This window comes from Bemisia tabaci, chromosome 6 (assembly GCF_918797505.1).
Source record: "Bemisia tabaci chromosome 6, PGI_BMITA_v3".
In the NCBI taxonomy this organism is placed as follows: domain Eukaryota; kingdom Metazoa; phylum Arthropoda; class Insecta; order Hemiptera; family Aleyrodidae; genus Bemisia; species Bemisia tabaci.
In genome coordinates, this window is record NC_092798.1 from 39236464 (window position 1) to 39263591 (window position 27128).

Here is a 27128-nt window from a genome sequence, read left to right on the forward strand (position 1 = left end):
TAAATATGTATACATTTCATATTGATATTGTTGTGGGGGGGGGGGGGTCAGGAAAATGACATGGACCACATATAACTCTTATAACATTTAATAACAACAACATTTCACCAACAACAACACTCTAAAACTTGACTGCCCACTCACGGGGGACGGACGGACCATCCGGGAATCTATTCCTCGCGACTGATCTCGCCCAGCGGTCACCGAATCTTTTTATGCCAAAATGTTTGCACTTCCGCGACACTGAAGCTTCACGTTTAGACATAAACAAGCGCCAACTTCCGACGGACCTATCTCTATAACTTGCCCTGGAAATCCGTGATTTCTCACGAAAAGCTATGACGCCATGCTCGCCTCATCTATGGAGCTGAATGTGGGGAACTTAAGCCTGTAAGCGTTCCCACAACAATATTTTAGGTTAACGACCGTGAGTTTTGCTGAATAATTTCTTTTAGATATTTTTTAGTCATGAACACTTGTCTTCTCCAATGACATTTTTATATCTCAATTTAAGCATAATTGAAAGGAAACTTCAGAACTGCGATATACTTCGAGACGTTGCCACAAATGCCACACTCTGTGTTCATCTCAATAATATTACGCCAATTTTGGCTCGTGCACGTGTGTTTGCAATGAATGGGTTGTCACCATAAACAAAAAAGCGTCGCTGCACTACGCGTACATTGTATGATGTAGAAACAGATGTGATGCAAATCCAAGTAAACTCAAGATTTTTCAGGGGTTTTGTACTCACTTTTTCTTCCCGATGGAGATTGATGTTTTACTTTCAAGCGATGCGCATTTCGAGCTTTACGCTCATCTTCAGGCTACAAATAGAAAACTTGTACCGCGGCGCGGATACGCGTCAAACAACGAAAAACTAAAATACGAGCGCACAACCGCACATTTGACCACTATTGCTAAAATTTTAAAACGTATGTAAATTGGTATAAAAACGGCCGAATTACGAAAGCAACCGGACCACGATCGCGTTATCACTCAGGTGACTCAGGTAAGTAAAACATCAATCTCCATCGGGAAGAAAAAGTGAGTACAAAACCCTTATCAATCAAGCCCGATAAAATGACCAACCAAAATTTCAACTCAAGATTTTTCCTTGTCATCGTAAATGTTAAAAAAAATCACGTATATCCAGCTAGCAGACGTCACTAAAGTGGAACTTGAATTGATTGTAGGCGTATCGTCAATTGACGCCGACTTGAACGCGGGTAATTCCTCCTTCTGGGTCCTGAGTCCCGGAAAACATAGATTTCAACGGAGGAAAGGGCTCACTTGGAAATTGAAATACACCCTTACGTTATTACAAGAGCGATACAATGAATTTGTGGGCGGTTCGATATCAGAACGGAGCACGGCACAGGAGTCTCGCGAAGTGTCATAGTAACCTTCAAAACCGCACTTCCGAAGCTTGTGAATGGACCTTAAGTATTGAGATGGTAACCGACAGTAATTTTTTTGTAACGTCTTCCAAAAATTAAATCACATTCTTCTTTTTAGTCGAAGATTTTGTTCGTAATACTGTTCTCTCCAGTGGCGTGGCGTGCTTTGCAATGTATCGATTGATCTTTCATTTAAACCTATGGAAAAGGATCGATTAACAGGGTGTTCGCAGCGAACACCTGAATAATCGATTCTTCACCACGGATTCAAACGGGGAAATATCGATAATCGATCATTCACGCCACGTAACAGGTACTCTCCCGCTGTTACAAACACCGTTTCAACGAAATTCTCGCTGTACGGAAGAAATCGGCCAGTCCCTTGGCATTAGATCCTTGACGTAACGCCCACTACAACGATAATCCCACTTTAACGAAGAAATTGGCCAGTCTGTTGAAACCTTATAGCGGAATAGCACTGTAATTGATTTCTGCCACGGTACGAATTGCTAATACTACATTATCATGAACCGTTTTTACTACGCAAATATTTTTGACACCTCGTACGTTCTCAACCCTTTTCGTTTTGTTTTCTTCTTCTTCTTTTTTTGGTTTCATAAAAGTATAAACGTCCAAGACATTACGCCGCCTTCGTCGTGTCGACAACACTGGAAAAAAAAACACATTGGATCTAGAGTCCAGACTCTTAAAAACATCGACAAGAAAAAATACTCTTGATTCAATCAGAATTAAGCTTAAATCAAGAACCTAGCCTCTTAATTTGAGCGGATTTCCTTTTGATTTAAGCTTAAATTTGATGGAATTAAGAGTATTTTTTCTTGTCAATGTTTTCAGGAGTCTGGACTCTAGATCCAATGTGTGTGTGTGTTTTTTTTTTTCCTGTGAAGACTTCATCCCTAACTCAGCAAAACCGACGAATCCCCGTTAATTCGGAAATTCGGCAACCTGGCCCCGTGTCCCTGCGGCGGCCCCGCGCCCGCGTTCGCCATGATTAGCCACTCAAATTTGATCCCATGAAACGTGACCCCCTCCCCCGCCCCCCTGCGCCGCCCGAGCGACATACGTCATCGTCAAATTCACATGTGCCGGCATCCATCACGGGTATCATATCAGCACGTGCCCGCGCGGAGTCGAGTCGGCGACCCCGCAGATCGGCGATGTATCGATTCACCTTCCGTTCAAACCAGTGGGGAAGGATCGACCATCGATATAATCGATTCTGTACCACAGTTTCAAATGGGCTAATTTCGATATCTAATGACACGCTTTTCCACAGCCGCGAATCCCCCCCCCCCCCCAACTTCGTTCCCCTGGGCGTCTTATAATTATTTCACGTGCGAAACCGGGTCCTTTCACGGCCTCTTCTTTTTTCCATCAGTCTTCCGGATTTTTCCGGCCCGCACTCGACTTCCGGCGGGTGATAGGCTCTGGCGCCGCACAGTGGATCGAGGCAATGCGAGGGGTCGGACACGAAATTTTCAACTAAAACTGCAAATTCATCTGTTTATTTCGTCACATTTTCAATTAAAATGGGTGCTTCAAGAACACAATTTCACGAAACAACCAATGAAATCATTTTTGGAACCTCAAAGTTTCGTATGAACGGAGTTATAAGCATTCAAAGTTTCCAAATTTTGTCCGACCTCCTCTATTGACTCGGTCCACCGTGCGCCGCACAGAGGAATGAGTCAACGGAAGAGATAGGACACTAAATTTCGGACAAAAACTGCTAATATTGAAGTTTATCTCATCAAATTTTTAATTTGAAGGAGCGCTCTCGGAGGAAAATCTACGAAAAAAGCAATGGAACCACTTTTAAATCCTCAACGGTTTGTATGATCGGAGTCATACTCAAAAGCCCTTAAAAAAATTTCTATTATGTTCTACCTCTCGTATTGACTCGATCCACTGTGCGCCGCGGCACCTGCGACCCGCGCGCACCTGCTCTGCCTTCCTGGAGGAAGAAAGGCGCATCGGCCTTCGGATATTGCTAGATTTCATTCGTTTGAATTCGAATGTTCCGGGAAAGAATGGGATGTTTTTTTCCTATTTTTTTACGGGATAATTTTGGCAACATTCGAATGTTCATACGAGGTTTTGCCTTATCACGGCCGTGTTGGGCCGCAGTTTCAGGCCCACTCTCCAAGATTGGAGTCCTAAGGATATGGGAGGAGTAGTTTGAAGATATCATCATATCTATGACCAAAAGGCAAGGAAGTTTTTAAGCTGAATTTCCTTTTTGGCTTTTCGAACATATGATACATTTCGGTGGACTTCAGTTCAACATCAACAACGTGTTGCGTGTTGCGCGGTGCATATGTCGTAGCCAAGTAGCTATCGCCGGCAGTGCATGGAAAAAATTAAATTGCTGATTTAACAATTAATTGCTAAAAAAAAGTGACTGCAATATGTCAATTCAGATTTCACAACACAAAAATGCTACTTCAATCACTATTGTGAGCTAATTTAACCACGGGGACGGGGGTGGATGAAGTAGCATGCATGAATGAGCATTTTTGTGTTTTGAAATCTACGTTGAAATATTGCAGTCACTTTTTTTAGCAATTGAATTGTCAAATCAGCAATTTAATTTTTTCCGTATGGGCCTCTAGACAAGGTATGAATTAAAGCAAAACGCTATACGTGTTTTAACTTCAAAATTTCACGAATAAAAAACGAAGCATATTATGGAATGTCTGAAAAGTAACTCCTGAACAAGATGTAAAAGCTTTCTCCTAGCATTGGTTCAAGGGCAGAAGTACAAATGGCGTCATTTGTCTTCTCGAAATTTATTTTTTTCCGTGTTTAAGTGACTTGTAAATATCTCGTTCAGGAAGTGATTTCATAACTTCCTCTGGTGTTGTTTTCAATGTAAGGTGTTGAAGAGAAAACATGTGACGTTTTCCTGTGCGTAAGACCCATTTGCAATCAGCTCAAATTGCCCAGGCAAAGAGCGAGCTTTCGTGAGATTTTCTCCCGAATTCAGTTGCTCTGCCTGGATTCTTCCTCCTCGTTTTGCAGTAGGTGCCAGCTTTCCGTTTTTTTTTTCCATTGCCATTATCGTCCATACCCTCGTTCCGCATGTCATCGCTTTCTGTAGTCTTCTATAGTTACCGTAAATCCTCCTCTGAGGTTAAATTTTGGCGTAACTCCGTAGGAATGCTTGTAGCCCAATTGTGGGTTCCGAGCCATAGACGCAGCGGTAGAGACTTTTCCCGATTGTCCCTAGGAAAGAAATGTTTTTTGCCTATCGTATAAAGTAGATACCAAAGGATCTTTGTTTTGAATTTTGCTCCCTCGTCCAGGTTCGCAACATGTTCCTAATATCTTGGTTGCAGCGCTCTATTAAGCCCTGGATTTGTGGATGCCGCAGCCTATTGATGTGATCGCTTGATTTTCGGTCCATTAATTGCGGCTCGCAAATTGCCCAGGGAAAATTGCACAATGCCTAAGCAATTCGCCGACTCGTTGTTTGTTTTGGCAATTTTCGAGCCGATCGCAAATTGCCTGCGACACATCCAACCGGTATTATTTTCCTTGACTAGAGCACTTCCACTCCGGTGCCCGAAACACAAATTCGTAATGCGAGTTTCCTCCATTGGGTTTTTGCGGGCGCTATGTAACCCGACTTAAGTGGGAAATCAAACTTTCCTCTTTTTGCGCCGATTATGCGCACCATATTTTCGATTGAACTTGAATTTCATGTTTGTCCCTTTTCACAAGCTATATTAAATTTATCTGCAATGAATTGATTTCATGACCTTGTTATAAATCAACGATTTACTCTGAGTGAATAGCCGGCGTGAAAAAAAAATCCAGCGCAAATTTCGCGCCGTACTCCGAGTGAATAGATCAGGGCGTAAATATCACCAACGACGGACGAATTAGTTGAGGTACCTCAGGTAGCGTGAATTCAGGGCTACCTGATACGAGCGTCGAATGGCAAAGTGGTAGCGCATTCGTCAACCATCGCCGCGACCATGATACCATCTCGAGATGGAATCCATGCTGCGGCAGTTCCGTTTTACGTTTGCCTGTCAGATTTTCACTCCCGCCAGAGCGCGAAATTCGCGCCGAGCTTATTTCGCGCCGGATTCATGCACTCAGAGTAACAGGTGGTCAAAATAGCAACTGAGTACGCGTGCATTTCGCGCCGGGATTTTTAACAGTGAAGTTATTTAGTATTACTCTTTCATCCCGTGTATGTTCCACAATACATGCGAGGCTTCATCTTCACTAGAAAAGCCTTCATTGGCTCTCTGAAGAATAGTCGGGAAAATGACAGTGGGCGTTTAATAATTGTATGTTAATCTTTAAAAATTTACTAAATCAGGATAAATAAGCCACCTACGACTTTAGGAATTAAGTAAAAGCGCTCACACAACAATTACTAAAATTATGATATTAAAATATGTTGATTAATGGCAAAATTTCAACAAAATCGTGAGGAAAGCACCATTCGTTCACGAACGTCGTGATAACAAATCCAACATGTTACCGATCGCTCACCCGGAAATCGCATTTCAAGTTGAATTTCAACGTCCAGTTCGTTTATGCGGAATGCGAATACCTAGTCTTTAGAGTAAAATAAGGTTTCAAGCACAAATTTCGGAAACCTACATTTCGTTAGTTCCGCATCGTTTATGCCGTGATTTGAACCTAGGTTTCAAACTCAGGTTTCGAGCGAAGTTAGGTTTAGAGCCTCGCATAAACATAGATAGTGTTATGCTGAAATTCCCGAGATTCTTAGTTTTCCTTTAGAGAATTGTATGCTTTCCTCTGTCTGGAATATCCAGGTTTCACGTCTTTCGCGGACACCAGAACACGAGGACTTCACCAAAATGTGCACACACTATCACAGTCTTTCCATGCTACTTGCAGAATTTTTAGAATAACTTTTACCCACAAAAAATGCTCATTTCACAGGAGCAACTATAGAATGAAGTTAGAAGGATGTTCTGCCATTTTGGCTGGAGAAATGACGGAGGTAATCAACAGAGCTACAAAGTCATAAGATGTTATTCACAACATTGCGAAATTATTGGCAGAAGAGAGCTCCAAATAGTTCACCATTCTGTGGCGCAAGATGATGAAGTTGGAACAGTAATTGGAAAATTAAGCTCGCAAAATGAACCTGAGGTTCACAATTTGGAATTGAAATCCTTAAGGGCCAAGAGAGTTCATTCATGGATCCCGAACAAGCACATCCAAACCAAAACTAAAACTGACTAGAAGTGAAAGGATGTAACGTCCAACAGATCGCGGATCACTGAAACTAAAACTGACTGGAAATGAAAGAATGAAACGTCCAACAGATCGCGGATCACTGAAACTAAAACTGACTGGAAATGAATGAATGATCTGACTGGCCAGCTTATAATTATGGTCTTGTAAGTTCAATCACCAGTGGAAACTAGTCTTTGAAACAGTAACAATCGGACCGCGTTTAGCAGAAACATTTTTTCGGGACGTTTCGGAGCTAAATAGCTCCCATCTTCAGCCGAATTGAAAAAAAATCTCGTCATATCGAAAAATGAATCTTCCAAGGCCGCTGGTAAGAAGAATGGGTGATCTAAGAACAAATTGGGCCTAATGTAATTCGGATCATAATACTTTTTCGTACAGGTTGAACTGAAGCAACCCTGATGTATGATCTATTTTAGACATATATGGATAAAATTATTTGCAGCCCGACATGATACAAAAGATGACACAATAAAATTTGGGATAAAAGCTGTAAACACATATAAAAAATATCGCACGTTTCGGGGCGAAACAACCAACCCTTTCCTCAGCGGCTAAAACAAAAAAATTCAGCGAAAAACCTAAAAAATCTGAAAAAACATATACATATAAATATATCCTTTTAGACATATTACACAAACATTAAAAAAAAAAGGAACGCATTCCCTTTAAAGCGAATAACTAGGTGAGAGAGAATTATGTTGAAAACCCGCATACCTGATATCACCTTGCTCAAGAATGAGAAAAAAACAAGGCATTAACATAATTTTCTGAAAATGGCAGGTCGCTGTTTTCCCTCCCGAGACCTTCCATTAAAGCTCCTCATGACTCAAAGAGGTGCTTGGCTTACGCCAGCTGAAAAAGTAGGAACTTGCTGAAAGTTGGAGATTACAAGTTTTGTTTGACTTTCATACGCGGGGTCGGTCGGTCTCAAAGCAAGCCATATAAAGCGATTTATTCCCTCCGAAAAGATTCCAGCTTAACCGGTGGCGAATGAGGCAGAAAGCGTAAAGTAAATATGTCGTCTGCTTTGACGGCTTAAATATTGATCAGATTTTCTTCAGCTCCATATCTCGAGATTTCCACCTCATTGTCGCCGAAGTTTCGGAAACTCGCTTGAAAGAATAGTCAGGAATTTTGATTCACATATTCTCCCGATATTAAGTAAAGAAACCCGGCCAACTTGGACGGAACGGGAAAAGTTCTGCAGTGATATTTTGATGAAGCTTCGAGTTAACCATTGAAAAATTGATGCTGGCTTCTGAGCACGAAGGTTTTCCGTGCAGCTTGTCTTTATTTCTGAGTCTGCCGTCTTACGAATGATTTGGTGGTGCCTTTGTTGGGTTTTTTCAGTGAATGCACTGAAATTATTTATTTTACGAATATTTCTTAATACATTTTTAACATTTTAAATTGTTTCCATAATCCAGTTCCAGATTCTGCTAATTTTTTTTTCTGGCGTTCGGTTTTTGTTTCATAAATTTCGGTGTTTTAAAGCCTACCTCTTCTATAAGTCATCACAGGAGGAAAATTGCGTGTCAATTTTTTAATTTCACACGCTGAAAGTTCGATGCATAGAATGTATCTGGTTAGCCACGAATGCAGTTGGTGGAACTATATGAATCCACGGTTTTTTATCCATCGACTACGCGCGTGTTTTTCAAGACAAAAATTCTTGAATGGTTTTTTTACATCTTTTTTAAACGACATTTCAAGGCGCCTAAATGCTGTCAAGTTAAGAACAGCATCAAAGTCGATGAAAAGCTTGATACTTGGACTACAGTACGGATGGATACAGCGCGTGCATCGATGACGGCGCTGAGATACAACTATTCGTACTTTATGGATGTGCGTGTTGCGTCTGCAAAATTGAAGGCGCGATGGCGCGTTGTGATCTAGCAATGCTCCGATCTATTCTGCCACTAAGGGGCCGCTCAGCTACGGGAGAAAAGTGCAATTAAGAGGCCCGATTACGTCTCTCCTATCTTCGGCTGTGTTGACCTTCGATATTTTTCTTGTTTTCCAGTTTGATTTCTGATTCTTTTTTTACGTTGCATTTTTAGACCTAGATCTATGTATGACAAATTGAACTAATCTGCTATAATACACGTGTTCAAATGGGAAATGCCGCCAGATGACGTCCGTAGGCTGTGCATTGTCTCACTTTAAAATCTACGTTTACACTAATTTCTATTTTAGAATAAAAATTAAAAAAATGCTGTGAAATTAGCTCTTTAAGCACTTCCAGATGTGCAATAAAAACTTTGCATGCCAATCCTTCATTAAAATCCGATTGAACCATGAATATTTTTTCTCGTCATTTTTTTTAATATTCCGGATTCTGGATCTAAGAGACTTTTTCCCTGCGTTCGATGGTAGCGACACGTAGAATGCGTGCTGGAGTTAGCCGGGAGACTGGAAAAAGGTGGTGAAAAACTGTAATTGGATTAGAGTCGTGGATTTCGGGCGCGTTGATACCCGACGTGTCGGATCCGCTCCCGTGATGATTTCTCGCGTGACAGACGCATCCCGTGGCCGTATCTTCGCCGCTAATTCCTAATCTGATAAGTGATGGTGCGTGGGAACACGGCCGAGAACTTGTAACGCAGGAGTTGCACCAGTCACCGCAGATGCGCCACCGCAAATTTTGAACTCCTTGCTGTTATTTGCCCTTTCAGGTTTCATTTTGAAATCAGTTTTTTTTCATCCTTAGTGATTTTATTTTATTTTCGTTTTGGACCTTTTACAAATGAGACACTACAGGGTGTCTACAAGTCCGGAAAGTCCGGAAATAGTATTGCTTTTTTAAGGGCGGTCCGGAAGTACTGGAAAAGTGCGGGAATTCCGCAAGAAGGTCCGGAATTTTTCTGACGTTTTTGTTATGTCTGTCTCAATTTGAGTGAAATTCAAATTTTTAAATTTCGTCAATAATTGGAAGTACTGAATTTTTCTTTTGAGGATGTACTGAATTTCTTAGGAATGTACTGAAAAAGTACCGTAAAACACTGATTTTTGGTCAGCCTCTTTTAATAGACACCCCGCACTACGGTGATGATCAATTCATCTTCAAACGCACGAAAAGATCTTCATGATGAGTATACGACAGTATTGTTGGATTGTGATACTGGCTGGCAACGATAATCTGGTTGCGGTCCAGTTGATCTCTTCCACCAGTTATTTTAGCAGATGAAACCTATTTAGAATGAAAATTTTCTAAAAACCATCTAACATGATTTGCATCCCTTATCTACAATCCGACGCTCAGCCTTCACTGGGAACTATCACAGAAGCATGCTTCTCGGAGCAATTACACTTTATACCATTATCTCTGCGGGTGTTTGGAGTTGCTTTAAGTATGAACCGGTTCCATAATCCATTGAACCGGATTGACATCCCCGATCCAAATTGGTAAATCTGATCACTACACTATCATGATGACCAAGTAATCATGAAACGCACAAATAGATTCTTTATGATCAGTACGATAGTATCGTCGGATTGTGATACTGGTTGGCAACAATCATCTGGTCGCGGTCAAGTTGATTTCCTCCACCAGTCATGTTAGCAGATGAAACCGATTTAGAATAAAAAGTTTCTAAATTATAACCTGTTAAATTATAAAGCGTTATTACCACGGAATTAATGGTAGTTTTATTACGAGACTTGAGTACAAATAGAAGAGACTTTCTGCAGAAGTAAAAAGTAACTGAACTGAGGTTATACTCTAAATTACAATCAATTGCTATCAACAGCATTGTATCAGCTGTTACAAATATTATGCTTCAACATTCATTGAAAATTTACAATAAATACAAGTATATACAATGCAAACTTAACTTAAGACGAACAATTTAGAATAAGGATGGATTACAGATGCTGGTCTGGTATAGTGGTGATCCCAGTCAATATCATGTTACTCATTCAACGCTTTATACAAATTGAACAGTCCGAAAGTGGTTTATACAAACCATCGAACATGCTTTGCATCCGACTCATAGCCGTCACTGGGAACAATCGCAGAATCATGCTTCTCGGAGCAATTACTCTCTACACCATTATCTTCGCCAGTGTTTGGAGTTGCTTTAAGTTTGAACCGATTCCAAAAACCATTGAACCGGATTGACATTTAGTATTTATAAAATCGTTCATTAGTAACACCATTTTGAAATATGATTCTAGAGAAAAGAGTAACCAAGGTGTTATATGTGTATTCTTTTATTTATTTAATAAAATATGCGCTGAAGCTTTTCGGCTTTCGGTCATCACCAGAGCCTAGGTTAGAAAGATCAAAAAACACACAACAAAAACACTTAATAAACATTTCGCCGGTAACAATTATCAATGCTGAATTACAGTTATGTGAATATCGGCACAAAGCTTACTGGATATCGGTATACGCTGAAGGCTACATTAGGTGCGTTGCGGATATATGCCTGGTTTATCCTCCACCAGAGAGCAGTATCTTACAACACTTTTATTTATATAGTGAGTTCTGTGCCAGATCGATCTCGGTTTGGACGTTCATTAATTTAATACCTTCATTCACTGCTTTTGCAATTTCAAACCGTTCTAGGACATCTATATATCTTTTGTCTCTAGATTTATGGATAATCTCAATATTAGAATCCATAGAGTGTCTATTTTTTTCTAAAAACATTGGAAGACATTTGACGTCCCCGATCCAAATCAACAAATTAACGATACTAAGGTGGCGTTTCACTCTCCCTCTCTCGCGCTATTTAGGGCTTTTTTTTTATCCGTGGAACGCATGGATCGTGATGATAGTGGTTCGGGCTGGTTCAACCAGCCTGAACCAACCTCAACCTACCTCGGAAGAGTGGTCCAAGCGTTCCACTGGAACACATGGAACGCTCTGGATCGCGCCAGTGGAACGCGATAAAAAAGTGACGCGTTCCGTTGTGGTCCACTGTGGTTCGGATAAAAAAAAAACCCTTTTATGTAATCAGGTCGTTTCGATTTGAGTTTGAACCGGTTCCGAAAATCACCCAAGCGGATTCGCGTATCCTTCTTCACGCCGACCTCTGCGCGCACGGCAACTAGGATTCCGGGGCTGGCAACGATGCCCCGATGGCGTTTCACACTATTGTTGCCTGGCCCGGACGAGGTAACTCGATTTGACGGATAACACGGCTTACTGTCTTACTATCTTTGCTCTGTCGCGGTGAACGGGGCGCGGGCGCGGGAAAAAGTTCTCGGCTCCCCGTTCGCCGTTGCAATAATTCAACTAGCTCCCCGAGCCCCGGCGCAACCCCGGTCGCACTCCAGCTACTCCTCTTATTTTCCGAAATAAACATTTGCTCCGTCGAATTTAGTTTCAATTTTAGCTCCCGGCGCACTCACCCGAACCCCGTAATCCGAGCTCGCCTATGCCGAGTTTCGCCGAAAAGATCCGCGTTTGAGATCGCTGATCTTGAGAATTGTCGGTAAAATGTGTCGTAGAATTGAAGACAACGCCTCGGAATGTGGGAAAGACTTAGGGAAAACCAAATAAAATTTGGATAACCCAGGCTAAAAAATAGTAGTTTTAAAATCCCGTAATGCAAGGTCTGTAGTGCCTGCTTGCGCTTCGTGTGAGACACGACTTGAGTTCAATGCTTTTCGTTTGTTTACCTCCGTATTTACCTTCCAACTTTTTAGATGATGCACGCGTTAGTTAACACTAGCCTAGCCTGACCTTAAGTCGTGGTCACTGTTGATGTATAAAACCTGCCTCAGATTTGAATACAGTTGTTGTTCGATATCACAAGTTGAGCTTATCATTTGTGTGTGTATAGCAGCCATTATAGGTCACCCATGCGGAGTTTCGCCGAAAAGATCGCTGTTCTTAAGTATTGTTGGTAAAATGAGTCGTACAATCGAAAACAACGCCTCGAAATGTGGCAAAGACTTAGGGGAATCCAAATAAAATTTGGATAACCAAGGCTAAAAAATAAGTTTTAAAATCCTGTAATCCGAGGTCACCTATACCGAGTTTCGCCGAAAAGATCGTTTGAGATCGCTGTTCTTGAAAATAAAGAATTTGCAGGTGTCTGAAATTAGGTTAATTTCGTGTTTAAGTGGAAACTACGGAGTGATCTGAACACGAGGATACCCTGGGTTCATGAATTGAACAATTATTGCAGAAGATACGACAAAATGACCTAATCTGCTTTAATATGCGTGTGCAAACGGGAAATGCCGCCATATGACGTCACTAGGTGGTGCATTTTCTCACTTTTAAATCTATTTTTATACAATTTACCATATCAGAAATATATATATAGAGTCGCTTTATAACGCACTCTGGCGTTCTACGACACCCAAACGCCACATATGCCTGTCTTCCCAGAGGTTATCGGGCAACTGACACCGCAACATCTCTTCGTCAACGCCCTGCCGCCAACCCTTTACGGGACGTCCCCGTCGCCTCTTCCCAGGTGGTACCCAATCCAAAACTTGTTTGGGCAACCTCTCCTCCGTTTTAAAGGAATGGAAAAATAAGGTTGCGGGAATGGGCGTTCCACTCGTTGATGGGCAGACCCTTTATACTCTATGCTTTGCCGATGACCAGATCGTTGTAGCTCAAGATGAGGAAGATGCAGATTACATGACGCGGAAGTTGGTCGAAGAATATCGGAAATGGGGCATGGACGTTAGTGTGTCCAAGACAGAGAAGCTGGTCATGGGAGCAGCGCATCAACGGCAAAGCATAGAGCTTGAGGATGGACGGCGCATCGAAGAGTGTGACGAGTATAAGTATCTCGGTGTTTGGCTCGATCAGGATGGAAGGATGGATAGAGCAATTAAGGACAGGATCATCCAGGGCAGGAGAGCCATCGCGATGCTGAACGGGGTGCTCTGGGATCAAAGCATCTCAAAGGCAAACAAGCACCGGATATATGATGCCATCGTTAAAAGTATCTTGCTCTATGGTAGTGAAGTGTGGCCTTTGACGAAAAGAACGCAAGAAATGTTGAGGGCAACTGAAATGGATTTTTGGCGGCGATCTGCCGGCATTTCGAGACGGGACCGTGTCCGTAATGAGAGAATTCGCCAGGTGATGAAGGTTGAGAAAGATATCGTGCACGACGTCATGTCCAGGCAGTTATGCTGGTATGGACATGTGCAAAGAATGTCATATCAGAAATAAATTATGAAAAATACTGTGGAATCAGCTCTTTAAGCAGTCTCAGATGAAGCAATAAAAAAATTACATGCAAATTCTCCATTTTCAACAAAAGGAGGGGTCGCGGGTTTGGCCAAAATCGGCCCCCACGCGGAACCGGAAATTTTTGGACTTTATAGGCAGTTGAAGATTCATATTTAACAGAGATAATCGAGTTTTGCCGATACTCACATTTGTTGACTGCAAAACAGGGCCCTCAGGGAAGCTCATGACTTAGGGCAACCCCCTGGAGGGCAGTTTTCCTTTCGAAATGTTTGTATTTTCAAATCTCCTACCTCCCCAGATATTCCACTTTTTCCGCTCCACTTCGAAACTCCATATCCTCTGACCTCACTTCCACATGGCTAAAGTGCAAAATTTGACAACCGTGCGTTCCGGTCTAGTACGTCGAGCCGTGTTGAGCGCGTTGATGTGCGTCTCGATTTCGGAAATTGTCATCGATGAGACGATTCTGAAACTTGTCTTGCCTCTGGTTTTATTTTTCGCCCGTCAGACGACACTTTCAGAGCTTCGTTTCTGCACTCGCAACGAGCTGCAAAGCCGTAGGAAGAGTCGTAGAAGTTGTTGGGGCCGAAATATAGACATTCGAGGTTTTTTTTTTGCATGGAGGTGAGAGGAATCACTGGTCGGTGTACAATTCCGCACTATTTGCGTTACATTTCTTTACTTTATTTTTCCTTTGCTTTTTATTAAACGCATCTTGCTCAGTGGCGTGGCGTGTTTTGAGATATTTTAAACCCATGGAAAATGATCAATAAACAGGGTGTTCGCAGCGAACATTTTAATCGATTCTTTACTATAGGTTTAACTGGCATGACAATGGAATTATCGCAAATCACGCCACGCCACTGCTCTGTGTGAATAAATTATTTAGTTTTACGGGTATGTTTAACTAAGAGCGCGGATAGTGTGTTGATACTCTTCAATTGATCGCCGAATAGTCATCCACCACGTTGTCATGATATAGTGCACAATGGTATTTTATTCTAAGGATCAAACTGGGTATGTTGCGGCCGCATACAGGACATAGAAAAGTTAGATAATGCCAATTTACCTGCATCCTTCCGTCTCCGACGTTAACCGTGTTTTTCTGTGAGCGGTTTCTTGGCAAATGTACAATCCGTCGTTCCCCGGAAGAAGGAACGTAAATTCATTCCGAGGTTGCAAATTTTACTCGAGCGATTCAATTTGTTTTCCAAAGTTTTTCTGATTTTTGATGGAGATCCGAAAATACAGCAGGCTTTTCCGCTTAAAATGCAGCTGAAAGTTCTGGTATTATAATTGCAATATGCGAGGGAAAATTTAGCATTAGTGAAAATATAGTTAAGTTCTTTCGTGCTGGAATGACGAATTTTCCAGAGGAGCTTTTGCATATCTAATGACATAAATTCTGTTAAAAACTAACCTACATACTGCGTAAATATTTGTTAAAATAAAGGGACGTGTTTCGGGTCCTTGGGTCCCATTTTCAGCCGCGATTAAAGGTATTCTTTTTCGCCCCCGCTCGTTCAGCCAATTTGCATTGATGTCATATTTTTCAATACATTTAAATAGCACATTCGCGGGAAAAATTCGGAACTTTTGCGTACCTCAAATGGACCGCTTTAAGTAGAAAGGAATCAAGCCACATCAGCGATTGCCAAAGGAGGGGTATCGTTAAGGGCCTTTTTTGGCCCCACCCTGAAATTCCTCAACTCCGCGATTTTTTGGTCATTGAAGGTCTATATTTTACGGAATGCACAATGGTTTTGTCATTTCCGGTCTATTTCGGGGTCTACCACTGGCCTAAACATGGGTCTGAAGGCCAATTTTGGCGAAAAATGCGGGTTTTTCAGCATTCGACGCGCTGTTTCGTAACGATCCCTTCGGAGGACAAAAAAATCCTTCAAGTATGTTCATTAGGGATGTAAGAGAGTCACTTTGGCCAATTTTCGTCGATGTCAAACTTTGCGCTCATAGTTAAAAAAAACTTTTTAGAATTTTTCTTGTTTTACATCATTATTTAAAATGGCTTAAAAAAGGCGACTCATCTTACACCAGAATTAAACTTTTTTGGCAGAAAATGGTCGTGGGTGGTCAAAACCTTCCTCTAAGAACTTTTTCCGATTTAAAGCCCCCCAAAAAAGCCGGTGTTGCCATATTTCATTGCCTAAAATCATAGAAAACCGAGTACTTATTTCAGTATTTGGGGGCTATTTCTCGTCGAGCTCATTCAGAAAAATCCAAAAACCTTCATTTTTCATATGTTATGGCCGAATCACCAGTAATTACATACATTTATCTAACTACAGAACCTCCCATCGCGGCACGGCGTTGCCACATCATCGGGGAAAAATCGAGAAAAATCCACGTTTCCCTGGATTTGAGCCATTTTTTCGGATTATGCGGATGGAATAAAGTTGAAAGACTTAAATTGCAGTATTCAGAGATACAAGTGGATCATACCTTGTGCCGGTATTCATTATTTTAATATATTGCGCTTATAGACAACCCATATTCTTACGATTTCTAGGCACGATATTTGCGCAAGAGGATGCGACTTTCAAACATTGGCCGTGATCTGAAGTCCGAAAGAAAGTAAGCCATGTGTCAGAATCGCGAGTCCTCAATGCTGAATTTTTACCCGCTCTGACAACCACCACCATCCCCCCTCCCTCCCCCAGCCCTCTTATCGGCAGCGATTGTTCAGAATTCTGCTTCCGAAATGATAGGCTGATAATCGGGGTAAGAAAACCGCTTAGAGAAGCACGTTTTGAAGTAAAAAACAGAAGAAAAGGAGCACTAAACTTCAAACTATCCGAAAAAATCTGCGGGATAAGCTGACTGAAACGTGATCACGAGCACACTGAAACCTCAATTTCAGGTGGGAATCAACCGCATCTGATGTAAATATTTACTAGTTGTTAGTGATAAAGTACTTACTGTCATACGAAGATTTGAAGATTCGGTGGATTGGAGATACGCTATAACACCCAGTAATCAGTCTATCTTTAGTCTACCGTAAAGATAACCGTTAATATACATCTACGGTAATCGTCACTCTAAGCATCTCGCAGACTGAAAATCAGCGTATGCGCAATACGCGATATGCGCGACTTTGTATACGTACAAGCATATGTCTTCTAAAGGAAATAATATTAAGCATCCTAAATCTCACACATATCGTAATTCATCCTCCATGTGCTTTGTGCCTATACTAAGTATGCAAATTGAGAGAAAAAATCAGGAAGCAGAATTCTGAACAATCGCTGCCGATAAGAGGGCTGGGGGAGGGAGGGGGGATGGTGGTGGTTGTCAGAGCGGGTAAAAATTCAGCATTGAGGACTCGCGATTCTGACACATGGCTTACTTTCTTTCGGACTTCAGATCACGGCCAATGTTTGAAAGTCGCATCCTCTTGCGCAAATATCGTGCCTAGAAATCGTAAGAATATGGGTTGTCTATAAGCGCAATATATTAAAATAATGAATACCGGCACAAGGTATGATCCACTTGTATCTCTGAATACTGCAATTTAAGTCTTTCAACTTTATTCCATCCGCATAATCCGAAAAAATGGCTCAAATCCAGGGAAACGTGGATTTTTCTCGATTTTTCCCCGATGATGTGGCAACGCCGTGCCGCGATGGGAGGTTCTGTAGTTAGATAAATGTATGTAATTACTGGTGATTCGGCCATAACATATGAAAAATGAAGGTTTTTGGATTTTTCTGAATGAGCTCGACGAGAAATAGCCCCCAAATACTGAAATAAGTACTCGGTTTTCTATGATTTTAGGCAATGAAATATGGCAACACCGGCTTTTTTGGGGGGCTTTAAATCGGAAAAAGTTCTTAGAGGAAGGTTTTGACCACCCACGACCATTTTCTGCCAAAAAAGTTTAATTCTGGTGTAAGATGAGTCGCCTTTTTTAAGCCATTTTAAATAATGATGTAAAACAAGAAAAATTCTAAAAAGTTTTTTTTTAACTATGAGCGCAAAGTTTGACATCGACGAAAATTGGCCAAAGTGACTCTCTTACATCCCTAATGAACATACTTGAAGGATTTTTTTGTCCTCCGAAGGGATCGTTACGAAACAGCGCGTCGAATGCTGAAAAACCCGCATTTTTCGCCAAAATTGGCCTTCAGACCCATGTTTAGGCCAGTGGTAGACCCCGAAATAGACCGGAAATGACAAAACCATTGTGCATTCCGTAAAATATAGACCTTCAATGACCAAAAAATCGCGGAGTTGAGGAATTTCAGGGTGGGGCCAAAAAAGGCCCTTAACGATACCCCTCCTTTAATGTTTTACTTGAAAATGGTTGTGCAGGTTTTTGTGCAAATTTCAATGAATTATCTGCTTAGTACAAAGCAAGAATCCTTTAAATTGTTTAAAGAATTCCGCTTAACCGTTTTCGTGCAACAAATTTAATTGTCCAGTTAAATTTGGATATAGCATGGTGCGGCTTGGTTCCTTTCTGCTCACCGTCCATTTCTGAGGAAGGAAGCCGCACTGGGAAAAAAAAAAAAAAAAACACATTGGATCTAGAGTCCAGACTCTTAAAAACATCGAAAAGAAAAAATACTCTTGATTCGATCAGATTTAAGTTTAAATCAAGAACCAAGCCTTTTAATTTGAGCGGATTTCCTTTTGATTAAGCTTAAATCTGCTTGACCAAGAGTCCTTTGCCTTGTCAATGTTTTCAAGAGTCTGGACTCTAGATCCAATATGTTTTTTTTTTTTTTCCAGTGCGAAGAAAGTTTGTTTGAAGTCTGCGAAATTCCGTTGGTTCTGGTCGCAGGAACCCTGAAGACGCAGGGAAGGAAAGCGAAAGAGTGGTGGGAAAATCTCGAGATGAAAAATTCCAGAGGCAGCGCTAAAAGTATATTTCACGGAGAGTTCACCGGCGTGTCGACTATCCGGCAGAACGGCGAGCGAGGCTCGTCGGGTACAAAGGAATAATGACTGGTGAAACGATAAAAACGGAAGGGGAAACCGGATTATAGGGGTGGTTAGTGCAGAGGTGAGAAGATAACGGCGAGTGCAGAGACTCGGGCCACCCGCGCCCGAGAGCAGTGAGAGTGCAATAAAAAAGAAAAGTTATCCTTGAAGGGTAAATTTGTGTGACATATTTCGGACGATCCGACGCACTTGGCTAATCCCCGACGGTGCCCCGCGATGCCGCTCTAGGCACGATATTCGTTCCCCGAGAAGAAATGTGGCCGGGTGTAAGGAAATTACTTTTGAAGCAAAAGCCAAATTTTGGCAGATGATATGGATTGCATTTTGCAATAAGAAACCACTAGCATTGCAATGTTGCTAAGATTATGCAACTTCTTTTGTCTTGGAGGAAAAACCCGATTATCCATTAATAGTTTCTATTTTACTCGCTACAAACTGTAAATTTTAGACAAAAATTACCATCTTTTCATAGTTTTTCACGATTTCCGCAATTTTATTGCAAAAGATGAAGTTGCACAATCTAAGCATCATTGCAATGCCAGTGGTTCCTTTTTGCAAAATGCAATCCATATATAAGGTCGGCGTTATTGGGCGGTACCGTATTCTGACTGGAAAATTTTCTCAGTATCGTCAAGGTAACTTGACGTGATGAGTCTTTGACCGCTAACCGGAAAATTGCCCACTGCGTAAGTCCCTTTACCTGGTGACTTCTTAACCGCTAACCGTTTCACTTCGAACCGCTGAAGTGCCTCTACCGGATGAATTTTTGACAGCTAACCGGAAAATTTCCTAGCGCTAAAGTGCCTTCGGGTTAGTTGTGACGTCCACCACGGTAGATATCGTAACTACCGCACGGTAGCTGGCGCTTTTTTAACACGCCGCTGGTTGTGTCAACTACCCTATTTTTTTCCGTGTTGGCTGCAAAAGTGGAGGAGCCAGCCGAGTCCAAGAGGTACAAAACTGTTCGCTTCAGTGATACTCTAATGCTGTCCAGCTGAAAATGTGAGGATCGTTGGTCTAAGGAAAGTCATGATGCGAAAAAATTGGAAAGCTGAAGAACACGTGAAAAGTGGCGAGAGGCACCGTTTGTCCGCGGGGTTGCGGTTAGCTGGTGGCGCCTGTCACGGACTCAAAGGTCCCACAAATCTGCACAATTGCTCTTCTTTTATCTGCAGGATAAGGAATCCGAAATAAAACGACCATGAGGAATATAGAAAATACTAACAAGAAATATCAAACTTACTCTGCGTAAATGTTTATACTTTTATGTTTACTGCCCACTAAGTTATATTAATTTCTGTCTTCCGAGTTCTTCCAAGAAAAAATAAGCTTATTGGACGGTCCAGGTGAAATTAGGGTCCCTGTATCCTGTATACCCCCATACTCTTACATAGGGACCCTAGGTCCAGGAGCTTCTCTGAAGCAAGAGGAGCTCTTTTCCCTTACGTGCGTCAAAATGCACCCTCACTCTCACATCAAGGAAAACATTTTACTTTATGGCCACTCGCGGCATTTATGACTATGTGTAGTATGATGGCATTAAATTCTTAGCAGCGGTCGGCCGCAAGCTGTAGACCTCCCGCATGTAGGGTGCACGCTTCCTCCTCGCCATCCGGTAGCTAGACAGTTTGTCCAATTTTTTTTACTTGATACCTAGTTTTGCCAGCAAATTTAATCCAAGATATACTTTGACTGCGTTACTCACGTACCCCCTCTCGTACCGCTACAAATAAGACAAACGGAGCCAACACAACATGGAAATAGAGTGAAGGAAAGGACTCGCTTTGATGACGGCGCAGAGATACAACTATTCGTGCTTGATGGATGTCCGTGTGGCATCTGCAAAATTGAAGGCGCTATGGCGCGAGACGTGAACTCTCAATGCTCCGCGCTCTATGCTGTGAATGAGGTGTCGCTTAAATTCAGGAGAACAGATAAAAAACAAGGCCAGATTAAATCTCTAATCTTCGGCTATTTTGCTGACGTAGCTCTCTAAGCACATCTACTAATAAGACAAATGGAACCAACACGATATAGGCTAAGATGGCCTGGTGCTCGAGGTGATTTGGTGGCCCTATAAAGGGCCGTTTTCAAAGGTGCGGCGAGCAGACGTCTCAGGTGTTGGCGAGACGGCTTCTTCATACGGCTGGTCAGGCGGCTTGTGCTTCGGTCTTCAAGCGGGCAGAGAGAACCAGGGCAGGTGTGATCTGGTCTGCGGCTCTGGGTCAGGCGATGATTGATTTCTGATCGTGCGCACCGGCTGATTATATAGCCGGCGGCAGGTGGGTCGCCGCCCAATCAGCGCGCGGGCAGGTAACCGCTAGTGGCGGAGGAGCCGCCACAGGATTCCCCTCGCTTCCAGACGGAGTCTGTGGCGGGGGTGTACAGTTTTGAAATAGTATCACCTCGGGTGGCTTCATCATCGGTGTTCGGCAAAGGCAAAATCTGTGCGTACACCTTGCTGGCGGACTGGTGCAGCGACAGAGATTGCGACAATGTCCGCAAGAAGTGCAGATTTGCGGGTGGAAAGATCTGTCGGATTCGTAGCGGATAACTGGAGGTGCGTGCGCTAAAATCTCCGGTGGAACAAGCTGCAGGAATTTACGTTCCACTGTGAAGGTTGCTGCTTTGGGTTTGACTTTGGTTCCCGCGTTGGCAGGTAACCGCTAGTGGCGGAGGAGCCGCCACAACGACATTGGAAATGGAGCAAAGAAAAGGACACGCTCTGATGACGGCGCAGGGATACAACTATTCGTGCTTTATGGATGTCCGTGTTGTATCTGAAAAATTGAAGGCGTGAGGCGTGAGCTCGCGATGTCTCGCTCTAGACTGCCAATTAACTGCTGTGGTTCAACGTCTCTCCTGCCCTCGGCTGTGCTGATATTTGATTTTTTCATTTTTTTCAATTCGATGTCTTTTTTCAAGATGTATTTTTAGTCCTTCATCCAAGCAAAATTGGGTAAAGTGTCTGGCCACCAGCCATCCCGGCTATAATGTTGTGTGCGTGAAATTGCCAATACATAAGGCAATTAAAGTTCTTTCTTCCTCCACCAAAGCTGAGCGTAGATACGCATCGGTGACCCGCTCCTGCTTACTGGTGATCTGCGGCAGGATTGTCTGTTAGCCCCTGCCTTTCGAGTCAAGCTATCTCTACTAAACTCAGAAGCCAGGGGTCTCCGTCTAGCCGTTTGGCGAATCAATTTTTGACGTTTAGACGTCACCACTCGAAGTGTTGATGTTGTCCTGATCATGCTGCTGGTAGCAGTTGATGAAATTTCGGAAAACGCACCAACGAAACCTCTGGTGCCTTTAAACGCACTTGAATCAGTGAGAACGAAAACACACCAACTCGGAAAAATGAAAATAATCAGGACGCACACAAAACTGCACAGTTGACGAAGAAGTCAGTCTGAGATAAAGATTTTTGGCGAAGAGATTTGAGAAGAGACAAGCACTTCAAGACACTTGAAAGGTTCAAGTTGGAACAGATGCGTTAACTTCAAAGACTTCTATGAAAATTGACTGTCCGTACTACAAATTGAGCATTTTTGTTTTACCGAGTTGGTGCGTTTTCGTTCTCACCGATTCACTTGGAAAGCTAGCCAGTAATTTTACGTGCAACAATTCGGCAAGTGTGAGGAGGGGCAGAACAATGAACCGCGATAAGTGTAGATGTTAAATGGGTTACTTTCGGGTACTTTCAGGTGGTTCTCGGGGGATGGAGGGGGGGGGGGCGCAAGGCAGGGCCGAGCGCGAAATCCTGACAATGACAGCCGCCACCATGTATTTCTCGGCCCTCCTGTGAAGCACTGCCACGCTGCGTCGTGATGTAGTGCGTTTTCGGAAGATCTTCGTTCCTTCCGCGGCGCGCCTTATAAACATGAAACGCACTCGAAAAAAGAACACATTGGATCTAGAGTCCAGACTCTTGAAAATATTGAGAAGAAAAAATACGCTTGATTCAATCGGATTTTTGCTTGAATCAAAACGAAATCCGCTTAAATTAAGAGCTTGGTTTAAGCTAGATTCTGATTGAATTAAGAGTACTTTTTCTTGTCCATGTTTTTAAGAGTCTAGACTCTAGATCCAATGTGTTTTTTTTCCCAGTGCGGAATTTAACGGTGCCACAATCACAAGTCTTGAATAGACTTGCCAATCAGCTCCTGACAGACTTCGTCGACGAAAAATACTCTTACGCGTTAGATTCAAAGTCATTGTATTCACAGCCAAAGCTTTGAAGATGGCAATACCTGGTGGACTCAAATTTAAACCGCTAATCGAAGCTCCAAATTTTGCGTAAGTGTGTTTTTCGTTTTTTATGTATTTTTGTTATCACACCTCCGTTCTTGTTAAAGTCCATTTCCGAAAAGTTGAACCACTGATGTTTCTGTGAAGAATTAATCAACGCGGTCTCTCCGCAATCGTTTTCGCCCGCCTCTTCAGCAGCGTATTGAGGACTAAAACACTAGCCGAACACTTTTTATTAGCACACCTGAATTGCTTTTGTCCATCTTTTAATGTATTTGATAGCACATACTTAAAATTATTTACAGCTGTACACGGCTTACATCGCGAACTTTCGTAAATTATGTCAATTTTACTTTCATTCATTTTTTGTCCGACCTGCAGGAGTTGTTATCCGCTACTAATTTGATACGTTGATACAGTCACGGCCATGGAAACAAAGGGGAAAATTAGGACCGAAGAAAGAAATGTTTTTAAACTGCAATTATTATGAAATTCCAAAAGACTTAAACGCTAGAAATGAAAACACGAGAAAAACAGAAACACCCGTGTTTAATCAATCCCTTCTTTAAAATTTAAAATAATCAATAATGTGATCAATCAATCAATTGATTTCATACTTTCCAGCGACTCGTTTAAAACGGTTCAAACCGATCTCGTATTTTCATTTCCAACTCATAAGTCTTCTCGAGAAATTCCGATCCAATGTGCAAACAAGGTTAAGAAAACCGACAAACTCCAGTCAAGAAAATCAGCCGGAAAGAGAGAAAGATTCGCTCGCATTTAATTCGCTCCGAGAGGTTCTACAAAGAGGGTGCGAATCGAACCGCAATCGTGGCGAAGTTTTAAATTCCACGATTCAACGTCGAAGAAGGTTAAGAAGGCCCGACGATATTTCGCCGCGAGACGTGAGCGCAAGGCGACGAGTCGGGGGGGGGGGGGGGAGAGGGGGAGAAGCGAAGACATAATTGGCGATTCGGAGGAGGTAATTACTCGAGAAAACCATCCGACTCATTATACAATGAGCCCGGGACGACGGAGCATGTTATTACGATCGCGATAGAATTAAGACGCTCGGCGTCGTTTTCGCCGCCGCCCGGCAAAAAAGCAACAAAAGCCGAACAAAAGGCGCCCGAGTCGCTTGAATAATGATCCCGGTCGCCGCACACTGGCCCCGAACGCGCGCCGTCGGTTTCGAAGACTCTGATTTGAAGCTCAGATTACACCAGCGAGTCACAAGCGCTTGTTGAAAGTGCTACACAAACAGGAAACCAGGATTTGGATCGCTCGACGTCGAGTTTTTCGGAATCCTCCCTGCCCACACCTGCGAGTTACAACCGCTTGTTGAAAGTGGATCACCAATAGGAACCCAGGATTTGGATCGATCGACGTCGAGTTTTCGAAATCCTCCTTGTCCATTGGAGTTTCAACAAGTACTAGTAACTCGCAGGTGTATCTGGGCCTTTGTTACTACTCGAGGGCCTTGAAAAACAGGGGGAATCGGGGAGGGGTCAGAGAATTGGTGTTGATAATGGTGAATTTTTCCTCTAGGTTGACTGGAAATCGCATTGGTACTGATTGTACAGTCCAAGCGTTTAACTTTGGTAGCGTTTAACACGTGGTAACTTTGATTTTTAGGATCTGGATAACCGGGGACTATCCGAGACCGGGGTTCCAGACACGAAAAATTCCGTGGATATTGTTAAGGGATGAGTGATTCACGGAAAACACATCGTTAAATGATTTTTTATAGAAGAGGAGACATACTCATATATTAAAACTGACACACACATGAGAACTGGGTATGAGAGAGGGAAAGCTTATTACTATAGTGCGTGAGCATGGCATCGATGCAAAATCCTGCATTCCTTGAGTTAGGTTCCCTCAACTTTAACAGAATTCAAGGAGCAGGTGTCAGAAATTAGGGATTTTCCACCGGTCTCAACTAGAAATAATACTAGTACTGATTGTCCTGTCCAGTTCAGTTGCGTCTAGAGAACGTGGTTTTTAGGACCTGGTAAAACTGGGAATCTCCGGAATAAAGAAGTCACATTTTGAGACTAATTTGAGAATTGCTGTTAAAATCAAGGATTTTTTCTGGTTCTCTCAACCAGCAAAAACAATACTTCAGTCAACCTGTTGTTTAAAGCTTACTGTAGATTAAAACTTATTTTAGACTTGGAGTTTCTATGACCACGACTTTTTGGACCATAGTTCCTTTCGATAGGGGGGGATTTTATGTCATTTTTCTAAATCTAGTGGTAAGCCGCGACCGTTCGCTTATCTACGTCGAACATTTTCAAACAATTTAAATTCTCTCGTCTTGAGATTTTAAGTATCAGTTTTCATGCAGCGAACAGGAAGTACGATTTTATTTACCGAGCTACGTGGGTATGCCTCGATGCGCTGCAGAACGGAAAACTTTCCTCTTTTCGAAGGAATTTCTCGGAAGAATAGGAGTAAACCACTTTGCAAGCTTCGGTAATGTCTCTGTTACATCCATTGTCGTAAAATGATCAAGTTTAATATCCGATGGCATTTTTTTTGAAAGCTGAAGAGACTTGAACATTATTTAGCTTAGTTTAAACCTTTTCGCAAGGTTTTTTTCTTGCGGAGAGCTCATTCCACTCTTTAGCCGATAATCGGTTAAGTGGTTGAAATGAGCGCTTCTCGGAGTCAACGGGAGAGAATGAAGTTTGTTCAAATCAGCGAATGGAATTCACCTCCGTCCAATGATCAGATCTTAGTTCCGACGGCGACTGTCAACTCCGATGGGTGCTTCAAGTAATGGTAGCACCGGCAAAATCGTAAAATCACTCATTTTGCGCAACTCTAGATTCTTCAATGATCTATGTTTTTTCAAAGATCCTTTTCCATTCTATCCATCAAAGACGTGATGCTCCCTGTGCTTCCCTTTTCGCTCTCTCCTTTCCCTTGTCTTACAATTAGTTTGTCAACCCTTTCTACTAGATCATCCACTACCATCTTCCCTACCTCATTATCCGTACCCTTACCCTCCATGTTCCTATACTCAAAACTCAATCAAAATAAAAAATCAAAAAATCAAATCCTCACTTCCTAACTACTTCCAAAGATTCCCTAAACTATAACTTCCCTAGTTCCCTATACTACATCTACACTACAATCCAACAAATCACTCCAACACGCACGTGTTCGCACTTGTTGCACTGCGTGTACGCCGAAAAATACTATGTAGCACAAAGCACTGATAACCTCAATCCACAAATCACTGACTACTAAACCACACTAAAACCACACTAAAATTCACCAAACGTGATCACAAAATCACAAATCGCAAACGCGTTTACATAAACCGCAAAATCGTAAAATCTTAACCGCAAAATCAATGCTCCTATTCTCGAAACAAAATGGCGGCTACGCCAGGAGCGACCACCGATGCGACCGACCTCTGCCGATGCCTGAACTGAACTGAATGATCTATGTTTTTTGTCGGCCTCCTATGGTGTAGTGGTTGTTGTAGCGCTTGCTCTATAATCGGGAGGTCCCGGGTCCGATTCTTGGGCAGGCGACCCGAGTTTGATGGTCTCAAACAATGGTTGCCTGGGGCTGGTTCAGTAGGGAGGGAGGGGGAATGGGACTTAAAGCGTGGGATTAGCCCTTGTGGGCTATTTGAAGTAGTAAAAAAAAAAAAAAAAAAAAAAAAAAAAAAAGAGCATTACCTATTTTTTAAGACAAACTTAAGTTTACATAAACTAAGCAAATAATGCATTGTTATAACCTTAAAATTGCAACAAATTTTAACTGCCGGCCAGGTTGGCGTAGTGGTCAGCGCGTCCGACTCTAGACCCATAGGTCCCGGGTTCGAATCCCGGTGGTGACGGCGATCTCGCAAGGAACTAACGAGTGGGTCTGCAGAAACAGACTCTTTTCGGCTTTACCCCCCGAAAATTTGAAAGCCTTGAGCATGGATGCTTCTTACTCCCCCCAACCCGATGCTCATTCAAGGTTGCAGAATCATCAAATGATTGAAGATCTCGAATAAATTTTTTAAAAATGATATTTTTTATTAATTGGGAGCCTTGGCCGTGAAAACGTTAATAGAG

The 27128-nt window shown here is 42.4% G+C and overlaps 1 protein-coding gene across 1 annotated transcript in view; it reads right to left on the reverse strand.

Annotated features, from left to right (window-relative positions):
* LOC109036963 (glutamate receptor 1) overlaps positions 1–27128 on the reverse strand; it is a 567301-nt gene that overhangs the window by 87391 nt on the left and 452782 nt on the right. The window lies entirely within an intron of this gene.